At 33.7% G+C, this 15,130-nt stretch overlaps 1 protein-coding gene across 21 annotated transcripts in view; it reads right to left on the bottom strand.

Moving 5' to 3' along the window:
- Positions 1-15,130, bottom strand: part of CNTN1 (contactin 1) — a 342,078-nt gene that overhangs the window by 207,315 nt on the left and 119,633 nt on the right. For 5 of the 21 annotated variants that reach the window (XM_044756133.2, XM_070493921.1, XM_044756130.2 and 2 more), the window contains one exon: positions 13,852-14,169. The exons of 12 other annotated variants lie outside the window; for them this stretch is intronic. The gene's annotated coding sequence lies outside the window, so the exon portion shown is untranslated. The remainder of the gene's footprint in view (positions 1-13,851; positions 14,170-15,130) is intronic. 4 more of the 21 variants (XM_070493913.1, XM_044756132.2, XM_070493922.1 and 1 more) reach the window with 1 other exon arrangement.

Here is a 15,130-nt window from a genome sequence, read left to right as displayed (position 1 = left end):
CTGGCCAAGTCCTTAGAAACTTCAAGCTAAATGACTGCAAGCTGACAGTCTTTAAAAAATATGAAATGAACAAAGTTAGATTTGTTATGAGTTGATTTCATAATGAACAATTTAGCTGTTTGTAAAACATATCCATAGTGAGAGAGTTCAGAATAAATGAGCCTTTGTTTAAAATATAATTTAATTTAAAGAGAAAGCTACAAGGAGCTCTTATAATGCTAAAGATGTAAACATTAACAAATACGTTACTTTAACATCATTCTCTAAAGAGCTGATTGGTTGATCGATTGATTCTTTACTGGATTCATATATATCTCCCACTAAGATAGTATTCTATATTTCACAGGGGAAAAATAGAGAGGTTTTTCCTAATCTGGGTTTGTTTTGCTTTGGTTGCATATGACATGGCTGGGAAATTGTTTGAAAATCTTTATCTTAACAATTATTACAAAAGTATTTAAGAAGGTATTGTTAGCATTCCATACTTCGTGGAGACTCAGTCTCCCTAATGGAAATTCTCCAGATAACAGGAGAATAAATCAGAGATCCTAGCATAATGTCTAGCACTAGTTAACTCTGTTTCCCCTCATAAATCCCAATCAAGTTTCTGTACTGCTATTTGTGGAACCAAAAGATAGATGGACAGATTGGAGTAGAACATAATCGTGAGTCAGTTTCCAGGAAATGGTTCAAAGATTTGACTAAGATTTCCAATCTACAATATGCTTGTTGGGAGGGGGGGTTCAATCATTGATGTAATTTTTGCATTTGTTCATGTTTTGCATTCCCTGAGTGATTATCTATGTATATCTCATATATACATATATATTATGTATCATATAACATCAACCTCTTTAATCAAGAAGGTGGATTTTATTATTGCTCTTAGTGTTAAATTTATTTTCTTGGTCTTTATAGCTTTCTTTTTAGAGGTATAAAAGTTATTAACAGTTCCAGGAACATTTTATTTGTACTTCATAAGCAGTTTGAGAATTGGAGAAGCCAGATATTACTGATCCCCATTTTATTAATTTATTTATTTATTTATTTATTTTTGGTGAGGAAGATTGGCCCTTAGCTAACATCCGTTGCCAATCTTCCTCTTTTTGCCTGAGGAAGATTGTCGCTGAGCTAACGTCTGTGCCAATCTTCCTCTTTTTGTCTGTGGGACGCCAAAATGGCATGGCTTGATGAGTAGTATGCAGGTCCGTGCCAGGGATCCAAATCCATGAACCTCGGGTCGCCAAAGTGGAGGGCATGAACTCAACCACTGTGCCATCAGGCCAGCCCCACTAATCCCCATTTCAAAGATTAGTAACCTGAAGCTTAGAGGGATTCATCCATTTGTTTAAAATCTCAAGGACCACAAATTCAAGTTTTCTGATTCCGAGTCCATCCAGCATTTTGATGACACTACCACACTAATATTTATTGATCCTTCTAACTGTGCAGGGATGTTTTCTTTTGATACTTCACTACCTGTTGCTTAGAGATATGGATCTATCACAAATTCTATCACGTTACAGTCCTATATTATATTTAATTATTTTGTCTGATAAGGCAATCATGGAGAAAGAAGTGATTTTTCTCCTTTATAATCAGTCCCTACCGCCTTTTTCTTCTTGTTCAATAAGAAAAGCTGACACTCTAGATTCCATCTGTACTACAAAGCCATGATATATAATTCAGTTCAGCACAACTTCAGCAGGAGTTTCATCCTTGAGAAGACCTAAAGGCTAAGTACCAACTGCCAGATGTATGGCACACATCCTTCAAAGGCCTGGAAAAAAAAATAATTTAATTGGAAAAACCTCTTTGAAATATCCATTCTTCATTTTATTACATCTGTATCTCTTTTAAAGAGACTGGATGTGGTCAGATTAATGTTTACCATAAATTCCAAAATACCATTTGAATCTCTTGACTCAGTCAAAACAGATGAGGATCTAGATGCCAACTCATAAATTATGAACATATTTATTTGATCATTATATGCACACTAATACTTCCAAAAAGAATTTATGACAGCTTATATAGTCAATAAAGCTTTTAACACAGTGATAAAAAAATGAGACCCCAGTAGGAAGGGAACACAAATAACCCAGCCTAGGGCATATTATCTATTAACTGAACAGAAAATTTAGCTATAAACTGCCTAGATGTCAATGCAAAAACAAAAAGGGAAGAAAGAAAAGGCAATTAATTATATAGCTCATAGCAAATAAAAAAATAATAATTTTAATAAAATTAAAATGTTTTCCTAACATTGAACGCTAAGAGAAATTTTGACTTTACAGAAATGTCACTGGGAAAAAAATAATTTAAAAGAAAGTTTTAAAAGAATATTAAATGCCTTCTTCGTATCCCAATTCTTATATTAATTCTGGTATCAGATTGCAGCCTTGAGAATCCATTCTATCTAGGTATAAAGGTTACTGTTCCTATGACAATATATGTGTAGCGTTTAGAAACTTTTGAGGAATAACTCACTCCTCCATGCCGTAACTCTACTGCTCCCTATTATGTGCTTCTGGCGTAATTAGTAAGATAAAATTCCAATTTCAACCCACATTATAAATTCAGTTTTTCAACTTTTTCCTAAAAACCTTTGAAAATAATGAAATTCAAATAATTTTCAGTTCACATTTTTAATTGGCCCAAATAGGGTGCACAATATTGAAACTGGCACAAATTGAAAGAAGCAACCATTAGTGAATTCAATCTTTTTCTCTGAAATATGCACGTGAAAAAAGAAAGTTTGGCTCATTTGAATGACTTTGTTTCAGATATTGATAATGAAAAACTGCTCTATGCTGTGATGATGCATAGGAAGAAAAAATGAATACACAAGTATGCAGGAAACTTCATGGAAGCGTTCGAGTTCTGAATAGTCTCACCCCCCAGTTCCTGTCATCTTTGTTTTTGTGGGGGTTTTTTTTGTGATTACTGGTAGATTTGCTCTATTCTTTTCATATCAATTGTTCATATAAGTTTACTGTTTTCCTAGCTTCTACTGCAGTGCCTTTGCTAAAGTAATTTCTTTTATCACCTATAAAGTAAATCTTTACCATTGATTTTCTGCTAAACTCATTTTAAATCAGACTCTAAAGTCATCACATGATTGAGTTTCCCTAATTAGCTCAATCTGTGTATAATCATTTTTACTGCCTACATGGAATATTTAATTTCCATACTACTCATATGCATTTTTGATATGTTTCTTTACAGCCCAAACTTAATCACTCCACTCTTAACCAAATTGTAAATAAATAGGAGGCTATATTTCTTTGTAATTTGTCTTATATGCAATTATTTTGTAAAGGTCTATAAAGCCTAAATACTAAATTATTTTTAAATAACTAATCACATATGTATGACACATACGACAAAAATTTTTCCTAAACAAAATTAAAATATTGGGTTTTAGTAACACATTTTAAAATGTTTATTGTTACTCTAGTGATGACATTTAAATAAATATACAAAACACTTTCCATACTGCCTAGCACAAAGTACAAAATGAATAAACATTGGTATACCCATCTCTCCTTTTAAGTAGTGCTTTATTCTGTCAACAAAATACGATAAACAGTGATTTTGCTGTGAAACAGGTTACAATATCGCTGGGTAATTAACAAATTAAACTTGTGTCCTTCATTCTCCTTATTTTACCAATTGCTAGGCAATATGATATTCACAGTTTTTCTGCATTTAATGTCTATTGCATATCTACACTTTGTTGAGCCAATTTAATCCTAATTGGTCTTCTATATGAGAAATGGAGATTCATACAACCTCCACTTCAACTTTAACACATTTACTCTTGTTTCTTCCCAAGTTATAAGCTACTGAAATTTCTGTTTTTAATATTTAACCAAAGCTTTTAGTTTCAGCATGGTTGATCGACACATGATTAGCTCTTTTAAAGAAGAATTAAGTTTATATTGATGCTGAGTATGTCTCAATGGGTGCTCATCTCCTAATCAATGCTCATGAATGATTTCTTCCAACGTTATACTTCTGTGGTTAAGATCTAAGAATTCTATGTGTTTTGAATCACAGAGGAATGATTTTCTTTCATTGAAGTTTCCTTTCTTTTCTTGAGAATGTTTCCTGAAATAGATAATTCAGAGAAGCAAAAGCAATTCATTAAAAAATATTTTCCCTACAACTAAGAAATTAATTACATGAACAACATTAAATCTGAATCAAGAATTCTACAATTAGGGAAAAAATCTTGGAAGTTTTATATTATTATTGAACTTTTAACCATGTATGCTTTGAAATTTATTTTTCTGTATGTAGGTATGCCTAAATAGTAGGTCCTTATATCATAAGACTCACTCATCAGAAATTCAGTTTCTGCATATAAAAATTAATAATTAATCATGATTTTTAGAGGACCCCTTCCAAATCTTAAGATTTCATTTTATTCTTGATGAGGGACTAGACAGAGAAACTCTAAATAATATCCCTCTTGAATTACAAAAATATTTCCTTCATTACTATATAAAGCAGCTATTTAAGTTCAATTTAAAGGAAAGGAGAGTTTCCTCTAAGAGCATTAATATTTCCATAGGTGAGGGCTACAGCCTACTGCAGTAAAGATAATAGAAAATAACTGTATTTGTGATTTTTCTTGTATTTAATAACTTCAAAACAATCATTGTGCCAAAGAATGTTCTTTTTTTCCTACAAAAATGATTAAAATATGTCAATTATTTAAAAATCAACAGTATTTGGCATTCATGCTCTCCTGCAAAGGTCTGATCCAAATATATCCATGTAAACATTTGGCTGTGTTCTTTCTCTCTCTTCTAGCTGAGGATTGAGGCACAAATAACCGCTTCTCTCAATATCTTTATTACTATTTTCTACTTAGTTCTACTCTCAAGAATTTCTCATGTATTTAACACCTTCAGTAAGTTCCAGAGAAACAATGTACTATTTCATGCCATCTTTAACAACATGAAACAAGCCCAGACCTAACAAGACACATTCTTTATGGCCTAGACCTCCGCTTATCTTGCAGGTTATTTATTTCCAAACACTTTGTTTCACATCATTTAACCTATGAGTGGGTCACAATATAGAATATATTCACTGTTTTTTAGAATACTTTCTTAACATTCCTACTGCCTCATTGTAGTCCATTTCACCATAACTACTATGAATTAATCATGTGATTCAAGAAGACCTTATTATCAATATACTAGTGACAAATATTTACCAACTGTTTACAATATATCAAGCAATGTGCTACACACTGAAGCTATGGACATAAGCAGAACAATAATTGTTTCCATGGAGTCTGAAAACATGTTGAATATTTAAAGTAATTTAAAATATTTTGACTGTTTTCGTCCCTGCTATTCACATAACTTCTAGATAAGACACAATTTCTCTTTCATTAAAATAGCTACAATACTTTTGCTGGGCAGAATATCCGTTCAACTTTTAAATCACCAAATGTTTTTACATTCATTTTCTAATCAATATATCAACAAAAACTATATGCTCATTCAAATCACCTAAACTTGCTATACAACACAATCTTTGTGGAAAGTATCACAAAATGTACTCACTGCTGGTGGTGGAAGAGAAGGTGGTACACAATATCTAAATCAAATCTTGGTGGCCAGGCATGTTCCCTAAGGCATAGCAAGGCTGGACTTCATTGAGATGGAAGCCCACACTCATAAAGAAGCTGACATTGTTGACACGGCATTCAAATCTCCAGTTACAGGTATACTTTAGGTCTAGCTGTATCCCAACCCTGTCCTTCCCAACATTTGCTTGTACAGCCTCAGACACATGATACTATATCCTTCCAGTAAATCCCCTTCTTGCTTAAGCTAGTTTGAGATAGATTTTTGTCATGGAAAAAATATCCTACTACCATAGGATTCATCTTATATTTGATATGTACACTTAATACGATGAATGTTCTCTCCAAGTCTATTAATTTGATGGTGTGACTGAAACAATAGTGTCTTAGAATTAATAAAATGTGATATTAATTCATGTAAACATTTATTCAATCCATATTTACTATGTCTACAGCACTGTACTAGACACTGGGAATGCAATGACGGACAAAACAGAAGTGATGCCCTTTCTATTCCTCAGTCATATGCAGGAGACTCCTCTGGTTAATATCACTTTTTCTCCTGAAGGAGGTAAGAAGAAAAAAGGGTCTAAAAGTATCTCCCCAGGGAAAACCATTAAAAAATTATTCTTATATTTTAAAATAATTCACATTTTAGAGGGATCAGTAATAAATTAATATAAATTTATTGAAAACTTATTCAACAATTTACTCAATGACATTTAAGCTGGGTACATGGACATCTTGTAAAACTTATGTATTTCCTCAAATGGAAATTTTATTCCTTATCCATCAGTGACATTTTCCATACTTGAGCAAAGTCACCTTTTTTAAAACTTAGATTACGTTTACAGATGGTTTATTTTTCAAACTATACTTGACTTTTTTCCCAATTAAAAACATCTTAATAAAAATTAATTTGCAACTTTACACTGGCTCTACTTGTTCATTTCAGTTAAAATGAAAGAAAGATGAATAAACTTATGAATACAGGGGTCTAAAACATCCTTGAATATACATGTGAAGTGGCATTTGACAGTTCCTGCAAAGTACTAAGAAAATTTAGTAAAATTATAGGGATATAGAAGAGGAACTTTAGTTTTCTAATCCTGAACATAGAGTTTTAGCGACAGTGTAACCTCCAGATCTCAGTTTTCCCCATCTTTAAGGTCAGGATCTCATAGTTTTATAGAGAGGATTAAATGAGATAATGCACTTAAGCATTTCTCAACACCAACACATAGTTTGTCTCTTCTTTCCTTTCAAATTGTGTTAACTATCTATATCTTTTTAGTGTGAAACCCCAAAGTTTACAGGCAACACCTTTTATTTCATAATTACACTGAATAAACCATTATATAAATATTTTAAAACAATTTTCCATATTCTTTGATTGCCTCATCCAGGAAATTATTCTTGATACTCTTCTCTGATTTTGGCTACAGCCCAATTCACATGCACTTACTGTACCTGATTTACACCTTTACAAGGGCAATCTTTGTTCAGTGAACTTTCCATTTGCTCCCCTCTCTTATTCAATAGACTGTGCTGTCCATGGCAACAGGGAATATACTTCCCTTTGCATGGTCACTGCACATAAAAAGGGCTTAACAAACATTTGCTCAATTAATGAATTAGTGTGTTCCATGACCTCAAGAGATTCAGAATTGTGGCGCGTGATATAGCTATCTATTACATGTGGATACAACATAACTGCATCTATTAAACTGTACCATAGTATCTGGTATATATAAATCTGTTTATTCCACTAGAATATAAACTCGTGATGGGAAGGCTCATGTTTTACTCATGCAAAGTCTGGTCTAGTGGCTGGCATATATGTCGGATTTGCCAAATATGGTTCCTCAGCTCAACAGAATTGCTCCAGCTCATATATATATTACATACATAATGGGCACTTAGAACTTGGGAAGATACTGCTACTTGCCTTGTGCTCAACAGCTCAATTCAAGGGAATAATGTGGCAACTAAAAATATTACCTGAAAAGAATAGCCATATGCCCAGACAACCCTTGATAAATGATCTTTGCTTCTGTGTATGGTATTAATTGGAATGTAGATATTTTAGAAGTGATCCTATTGGCAATAAAACATCAAAGTTTCAGGCATAATGGCATAAAGGCTTTGGCTAGTTAAACAGATAGCAATTGATTGGCCTGAGAAATATGGCTGACAGTATCAGAAAAAATGAGTACATCGGTTAGATGGGAGAGCAAAAGGAAGTAGTGATGTTAATTCTAAGTTTATATATGTAGCAAATGGAAGTGTTTCTTCCACTTAGAACCCATCATCCATGTGAAGGTCAATCAGATAGATATTAAGCCAAGCCCTTACTACAAGTATTACTGTGCATGGCACTTCTATATTAATCCATAATGACAACTGTCATTTAAAAAGCGCTTCACTATGTTACATAATTTTACTAAGTAAGTATTTGAGCATGAATAATTGTCTAAGAATATAGTGATTTAAGGGCAGATAAATTTGCAGACAGAAGGGAGACCAGATGACTTGTAATCACCTTTTTTATGTTCACTGAGACACTGCTATTATCACTTTTAATAGACAAAGACAACACAAGGAATTTTTTCTAAAGATAAGATTATATTCAGATATCCCACAGTCTGAATTTCCAAAAAATTCTCTTTTTTGATGGAGATTAAAGTTCTTATTCTCTAATTTTATTACCACTCAGTATTATTTTCCAGCCAAATCCTCATATATTAACCAAGACAGAGCCAGAACTCAAATTATAGGAAACACAAAATCAGGAAATAAAAAATAAATATTATGCTCATGATAATTTTACAGAATAAATTTCCTCAGTGGAAACTACCTCTGAATTTTCTACTAAAATTTTCCCTCCATAGAAGATCATTGTTCATCGTGATTTGAAAACACTTTAAAAAATTATAATAAAAGTCATTTCCCAGGTTCAAGTAAGGGGAAATATTGTAGCTGTTTTCCGCTATTCTTACCTATTAGTTCTGGAATCTGGGTGCCCTCATAGTGACTTATTTAGTTTATTGCTTGTTCATCCAATTCACCTCTTGGCTGCCTACTTTCCCAGTTCTTCAATAGATTCTCCTGTTTGTCACCCAGCTTCTCTTCTTGCCAACTAATATATCATCTTCCATCTGTTTAAATTCCTCTGTTCTTTCTGGCACAGCTCTGCCTCCAGATTCCCTCCCAGCCACCTACCTTGTTGCCCTTCCATCTGCTAGCATGACTAGTATCTTTTCTAACCTATTCCCAATCTAAATCATCTCCAATTTCTCGCTTGAATTTCTTTATCAAAAGTTTCTCTCTTAAAGGGCTATTGTGATTGCAGCAATAACTCATAATCGTACAATCTTGAAGTAGAAAGGGAACTTAAAAGCCATAAAGTTCAAATATGCATTTAATGTTTGAATTCTTCTACCCTTTAAAGTCATTTACTGTTCTCAACTTCTTTCAGTGAGGGTGTTTTGAATAGAGAGTACCGCTGGAAGATACCGCTGATGTCTTTTGCTGTATATTCTTCAGAGCACTACTTCTGTGTGGTCTAATTCTTGCTAGTCTTGTGGTTAATTGTGTTTGGTTCATTGTTCCAAAGTTTTACATTCACTTATTAGCAACAACCTTTTCTTGGATACCACATTCTCAAGACAGTTCAATTCAATTTTTAGGCTTACTGTAGCAGAAATATTTTTTAATTAGTATGTGTGTTATAGTTGCCTACTGGATATTAAAGACATTATGTAAACATTGCTAGTATTTGATAATCACAGTTTCAGAACTTGGTATTTAAAGAGCATAAGGTGGCATTTTCCCCCTGACATTGATTTAGTTGCCTGACAAGGTAGATGCTTCTTTTCATGTAGCAGATATGAAATACTAAAAGCTAAACTAATTTCAGGAAAACATTTAAAACTTTAGACCTATGAGACTCGTTTGGCATGAGACTGAAAACTTCGAATTGTCCCTTCATATTTCTAGAGGATATACCCTCCCTCTATGAACCACAACTTAGAAAAGAGTTAAGCTTATGTTTATAAGAGGTTCACACAGAATTTACCCTTAAATTCAAAACAATATAGCAGTTTAATACAAAGGTAATGATTTTAAAAAAAAGACTTGACTGATTTATTCTAAATACGAGGAATATAATATTTGTATTGATGTTAATTGGTGTTAAATAAGATGTTAAGAAGTTTTTCATGTTTCTTTTAATATAAGCTTTATTATTTAAGTATGGTAAAGCCAACAGATCTGGTAATGATTGCCACTGAAATGACACCTTGTTAGACTCACAGATTCCAAGAGAAGGGGGCATGTCAAGCCTGGGGGCACAGAGGGAATCACGGGGAGGGGTCAGCTGGGAGGCAGAGGGAGAGGGGGAACTGTGGGCAAGAGCCTATATTGTGGTTTTCCCAGGAAAAAGGCAAGGTAAAAGGGGATTTAGAATTGGCCAGTTTAAATTATTTCTGGGAGTTTTGGGGCATAGGGGCTGTCCCTAATTGTCTACTCTTAGGCTCTGGGGTGATGAGGGCAGGAAGAAAGTGGCCCAGAGTGTGGGAACCCTGATAAAGAAGGTCGAAGGTGTGGGGTCTGGACTGGTTTGTTTGCATTTGGAAAGGGCACCCGAGGGCAGTGGTCTACTAAGTCCAGCAATTTACTAACCAGTAGTTTAGCAACCCTGGGGGGAGCAGTCCCCGTAGGGTCAGCAAGACGAAGTCTTAGCATACAGAAAATACAGGACGTAGTTAATGAAATATTGAATTTAGGATTAATAGTCACTAAAAAGAAACCTGATTCAGGGGTCAGAAACTTCTTTAGTGTTAAAGGCCTCCAGTGGGATTAAATAATATCTGTGGGTGTCCAATGACTGCAAAACCACCAAAACATGTTAATCTGGTGGTTAAGGTCTTAATAACTTGCTCCCACCTTGTTTATTCTCAGCTATACCCACCCAATTCCTCTATTTCGGTCCTGACACTAGAATAAATAGTATTAATTTTTGCTTCTGTGCCTTTATGCATATTCTTCTGAGCTCCATTTTAACATTTTGAGTATGGGTCCTCACTTTTCCTGATGATGCCATAATTTTTTGCCAAATATTTTGGCTGAGGCTATGATGTAATTTTTTTTTCTGCTTTTGAATTATTTGTCCTATAGAAAGCACAGCCATTCATCTTTATTTTGCATCTACAGAACCAGAATACCTAGTAAAAGCACACAAGAAGATCTTTAATAAATGCTTCTTCATTGCACTGAATTGTCTTATGAGAGGAAAGTTATCAGGAAACAATGAAAAATGGGGTGAAATGTATATTTAAAATCAGACAGAATAAATTGGTGAAGCCAACTCGTAAGAGCAGATATGAAAAGAAAATGTTTCATAAACTAATTTCTTAGGGACAATATTTTAAGGAGGAACTAATTTTGTCATTTTCTCCAATGGGAGAGAAAGGAAGATGAAATCTCTTGGTAGCACTGTTTGTTATAAATTCAAACTTGAAAAGTTTTCTCTGAATTTTACAAAGCTTGTAACTCATCAGGACTATTTACTAAAGAATCCTACGGGGGTTTGCTTATCATATAAATATAAGCTCAGATTTAATCAATTTGTATGGATGTTTTAAGTTTGGATAAATGAGCATATTATCTCTCTTCAAATATTCTTACTGTCCTAATCTTCTATAAGTGATTCATAACTTTTTCATTATGCTAGTTTATGGTTAATGTTAAATATTGCACATAAACAGACATAAATAGATATAGACATAAATCGTTTTCTACTTATATTTATTATAATATATATCAAATATCCCTTATTAGTGTAAGTATTTATTCCCTATAAGAAAATTGACAGCTTATATTTTAAAATATTCTTCTCAACTGATTTATCACTCATCACCTTTAAAATTCATTTTTAAAGTAAACTATAAAACCTTATATTATTAAATCATGATATTTCAGAATTCTTATAAATTGATTTTGAGGCATTAATTAAATATATCAACTATGAATTAAGTACATTTTTCTTTCAAAAATCTTACATTGGATATTTCACTGCTATAGTTCTCATTCCATTTTCCCTTTTAATGTCTTTTCTATATCTTCAATCTCCTTTCCGACTGCATCTGATATGATTATACTTTGCCATAATAATCACTATCTATACTCATTTTGGTGTTTCAACTCATATATTGTGGGTGATATTCAAATAGTCTCATTCATTCCTTGTTAGTTTCTCCTAGTTGATAACCTATAAAATTTATTTATAACTACTGTGAGAATTGGGAACTGAGCACATCTCATTTCAGATTTCTCTCACATAATATGGGATATATTCTTTATCTGACCGTCAGGTATTTTCAATGAGATTGATGAACAGCTTTGAGACTAGAACAACGACGGAGAGGTTTAAATAAGTACAAGTGCAGTGTTACATGGTTCTCTTTGTTTATACAATCTCCCCATGTTAGTCCATTAATTTTACTGCTACGATCCTGTCATCCAGCTTGGAGGCTCTTCTACTGTCACCTCAGCCAGATCCAACAAGCAGCACTGCTGTTAGACTCTTTACTCAGATTTAGTATGTGTCATGAAGCAATAAATATCTGTAAGTTTCTGCCCCCTCCATTCTTTCTCTTTTTCCTTTAGATTCTATTTTACCAGCTGTTAATGGGCCACCTCAGCCAGGAGGCATTTGAGCAGAATTGAACACCATGACTCAGCATCAGGAGACCTCTAAGATGTATAGGCAGTTACTTCTCCTTCCTGTCTTCCCCTCCCTAAGGAAAAACTCCACGTGTGAGTTTCCTCTTGTACCTAAACTAGATCAGCTTTGAAGCTTTAAACACATTCTACAATGCTGGGAATTCTGTGCCACAATACCACCGGACAGTTGACAAGTAATAGAGTGACACCATAGTAGAAATGAAATGCACTGTGAAATGCTTGAAAAGTAGTTTTCTTGTGCTCTTATTATCAATGTTCTATATTTCTTTCTATTTTTAAAATAAATGATGCCTATTTTACAGAGCATACTAGGCTTTATCTATTACTAGTTCTTGATTGATTATTTGGCAAATATATTCTTAAAAATTTAGCACCAATTAACATATTTGAAGAAATATACATTCATACTATCTTAAATATATTATGTTTTATAAATTATATATTATAGTGCATATGTATGTGTTTATATGTGTGTATGTAAACGTGTATATATATCCACTGATAGTGTAAATTTACTGTTGAAAAGCAATCCTTAAAGAATTTTACTATATGTTTTTGCTATATCTAGATTTTCTTACTGAATGTTTGTTAATGCTATTTTCTCACCCTAAACAAATGTTCAGGAATTCATATCATGTAGCACATTATTTGCATATTTATTACTTATTTCCATGATATTTAAGCAAGCAGCTATAATTCACAAAGACTGGCAAATACAGTGGTATAGAACTATATTTTTCAGTTTTGCAGAGTTTTTGTAAATTTTATTTGGCTTTTATATAGTGGGTTCTACAATTGTATAAGCTTAATTTTTGAAACATCTAGAAAGAAATAAAACTTTCTTTTTGGTAAATTTCAAATTATGCCATCTATCCATTCCTTTTGGATCAAGGCATTCTGAAGAAAAAATAAAACACTACAGGCAGAAGTCAGACTGTTTTGTATCTGACAACAAGGTCTTCCTTCAAGGACATGCTAGTCCAAATTATTTTAATTCCATCTGTTCAATTTGTATGCAACACAGTATTTGAGTTTTCCTCTACTTCTGGGAGAAGGATTGAGAATTTTTGGTGTCTACGAACATCTTTTACCGTAATTTGAAAATGTTGACATTAAGGAAATAATCTCAGCCAAACGAATACCACAGGCTTGCTGAAACTTCTCCACAAGGAGGTAATTTTTTATTAATTCAGCTCACTCTCAGTGCTGTCCCTCCCCAATTTGCAGGCTCCTATCTATCCAAGAGACACACATCTGAGCTCTGGTACATTCTTGAAAAGCTTTTGTGTGCAAAATAAAATACCCTATGGCACAATCCTGTCAAAATTACAAAATAAAGTCGGCTTCCAATTAACATAACAATCGAGAACCCTGACACTGCATGGCAATACTGAGGTCTGAGTCAACCTTACTAATACTGCATCACCATTATGTTATCCTAACTCAGCACATTCTCGCTTACAATGATCTCACCTAGAGAAAAACCTCGGACTTACCTCATATGGTGGAGTGTTCTGTTGTTCTGGGTATAATATTTATTGCAAATTGTCCGTTTGAATAAATGCAGCGACAGTTATACCACAATATGCCTCTCTCCTGCAGCAGAAAGCAAGTTAAAAGGACTTCAAGCTGTGACCTCAGAAGCAGGCACAGCCGCTCCCATCCTTCAGCCAACCTTCTGGGGAGAGCAGGTTAGATGACAGTAAAGCTGGCTCTCTGCATCGCAATACTCTCAAATAACGCATTCTGTGCTGCGAGCTGGGGGATTTACATCTTCCAAATTCGGCTGGCCTGAGTCAATGCTGCTTCTATGCCTGAAAATATTAAGCATTTCACTGCAGTCACTTAATGCAAGAAACTATCTGAGGCGACTTCACAAACCCTGTCATTTTGTTCGGAGACTAAAGAATGAGCAACGCATGCATAATTCATGCATTAAAATCTTCAATGCACTTCCTGTAGCCACTGTTCTATCCAGTAATGGGCTATTGATCACCTCATCGCTAAGACAATTGGAGCTCCGCGATTGGTTTATTTCCACAAATAAAATTACAACCTAAATCACAGGCAGAAGCCTCCAAGCCTGCAGCATCCACTCGGGTAAAACACTCACATAGACGAGATGATATTTGCATACTGCAGAAGGTTTAAACCCGACTCTCTTCGGCAGAAAGGCTAGAGCATCTGTTTTCTTTTATTTAAAAGACATACTTTCTGCAGGTTTAGGCTGAATATTTTACATTATACATGAGACATGCAGAGTTAGTTTTTTCCTGCCATTTCTGGAAAATCAACAAGGCTAAACTGAAAATGAAGAAAAAAAATAAAACAAGAGTGACGTATGACTATAAATCATAGGAGATTTTTACCTGGGCTCATTTGAATAACCTTTCTTAAAAGACTTTAATTTAAAAATAATCAATGTTCATTTCAATAATACGGAAGAGGTTTCTTTTTTTTTTTTATCATCATGGTACATGTGATCATCATTGTCAACTATTTTGGACTGTAAGCACCTTTATTCTGTGTGTGTCAGTAGTTCTGAGAACACTTTCTCTTAGAATTTAAGCTTTTAAAAACACACCATGGTTTTTATTAGTCTTTTTTCACTGCCTCAAAAAAGCAGGCTTTAAAACGAAATGTTCATAATTCATTATGCTAATATTCATCGTGGGGAAAAAACACAGGTAGCATATTAATAAGTCATAATAGTATTTGCAAAAATCCTGTAGTGGGAGATCCATGTAAAACAGCAAATGCATAGACGTACAAGAA

This window comes from Equus asinus, chromosome 22, assembly GCF_041296235.1.
Source record: "Equus asinus isolate D_3611 breed Donkey chromosome 22, EquAss-T2T_v2, whole genome shotgun sequence".
Lineage (NCBI taxonomy): Eukaryota > Metazoa > Chordata > Mammalia > Perissodactyla > Equidae > Equus > Equus asinus.
This window is presented reverse-complemented; position numbering and strand designations above follow the sequence as displayed.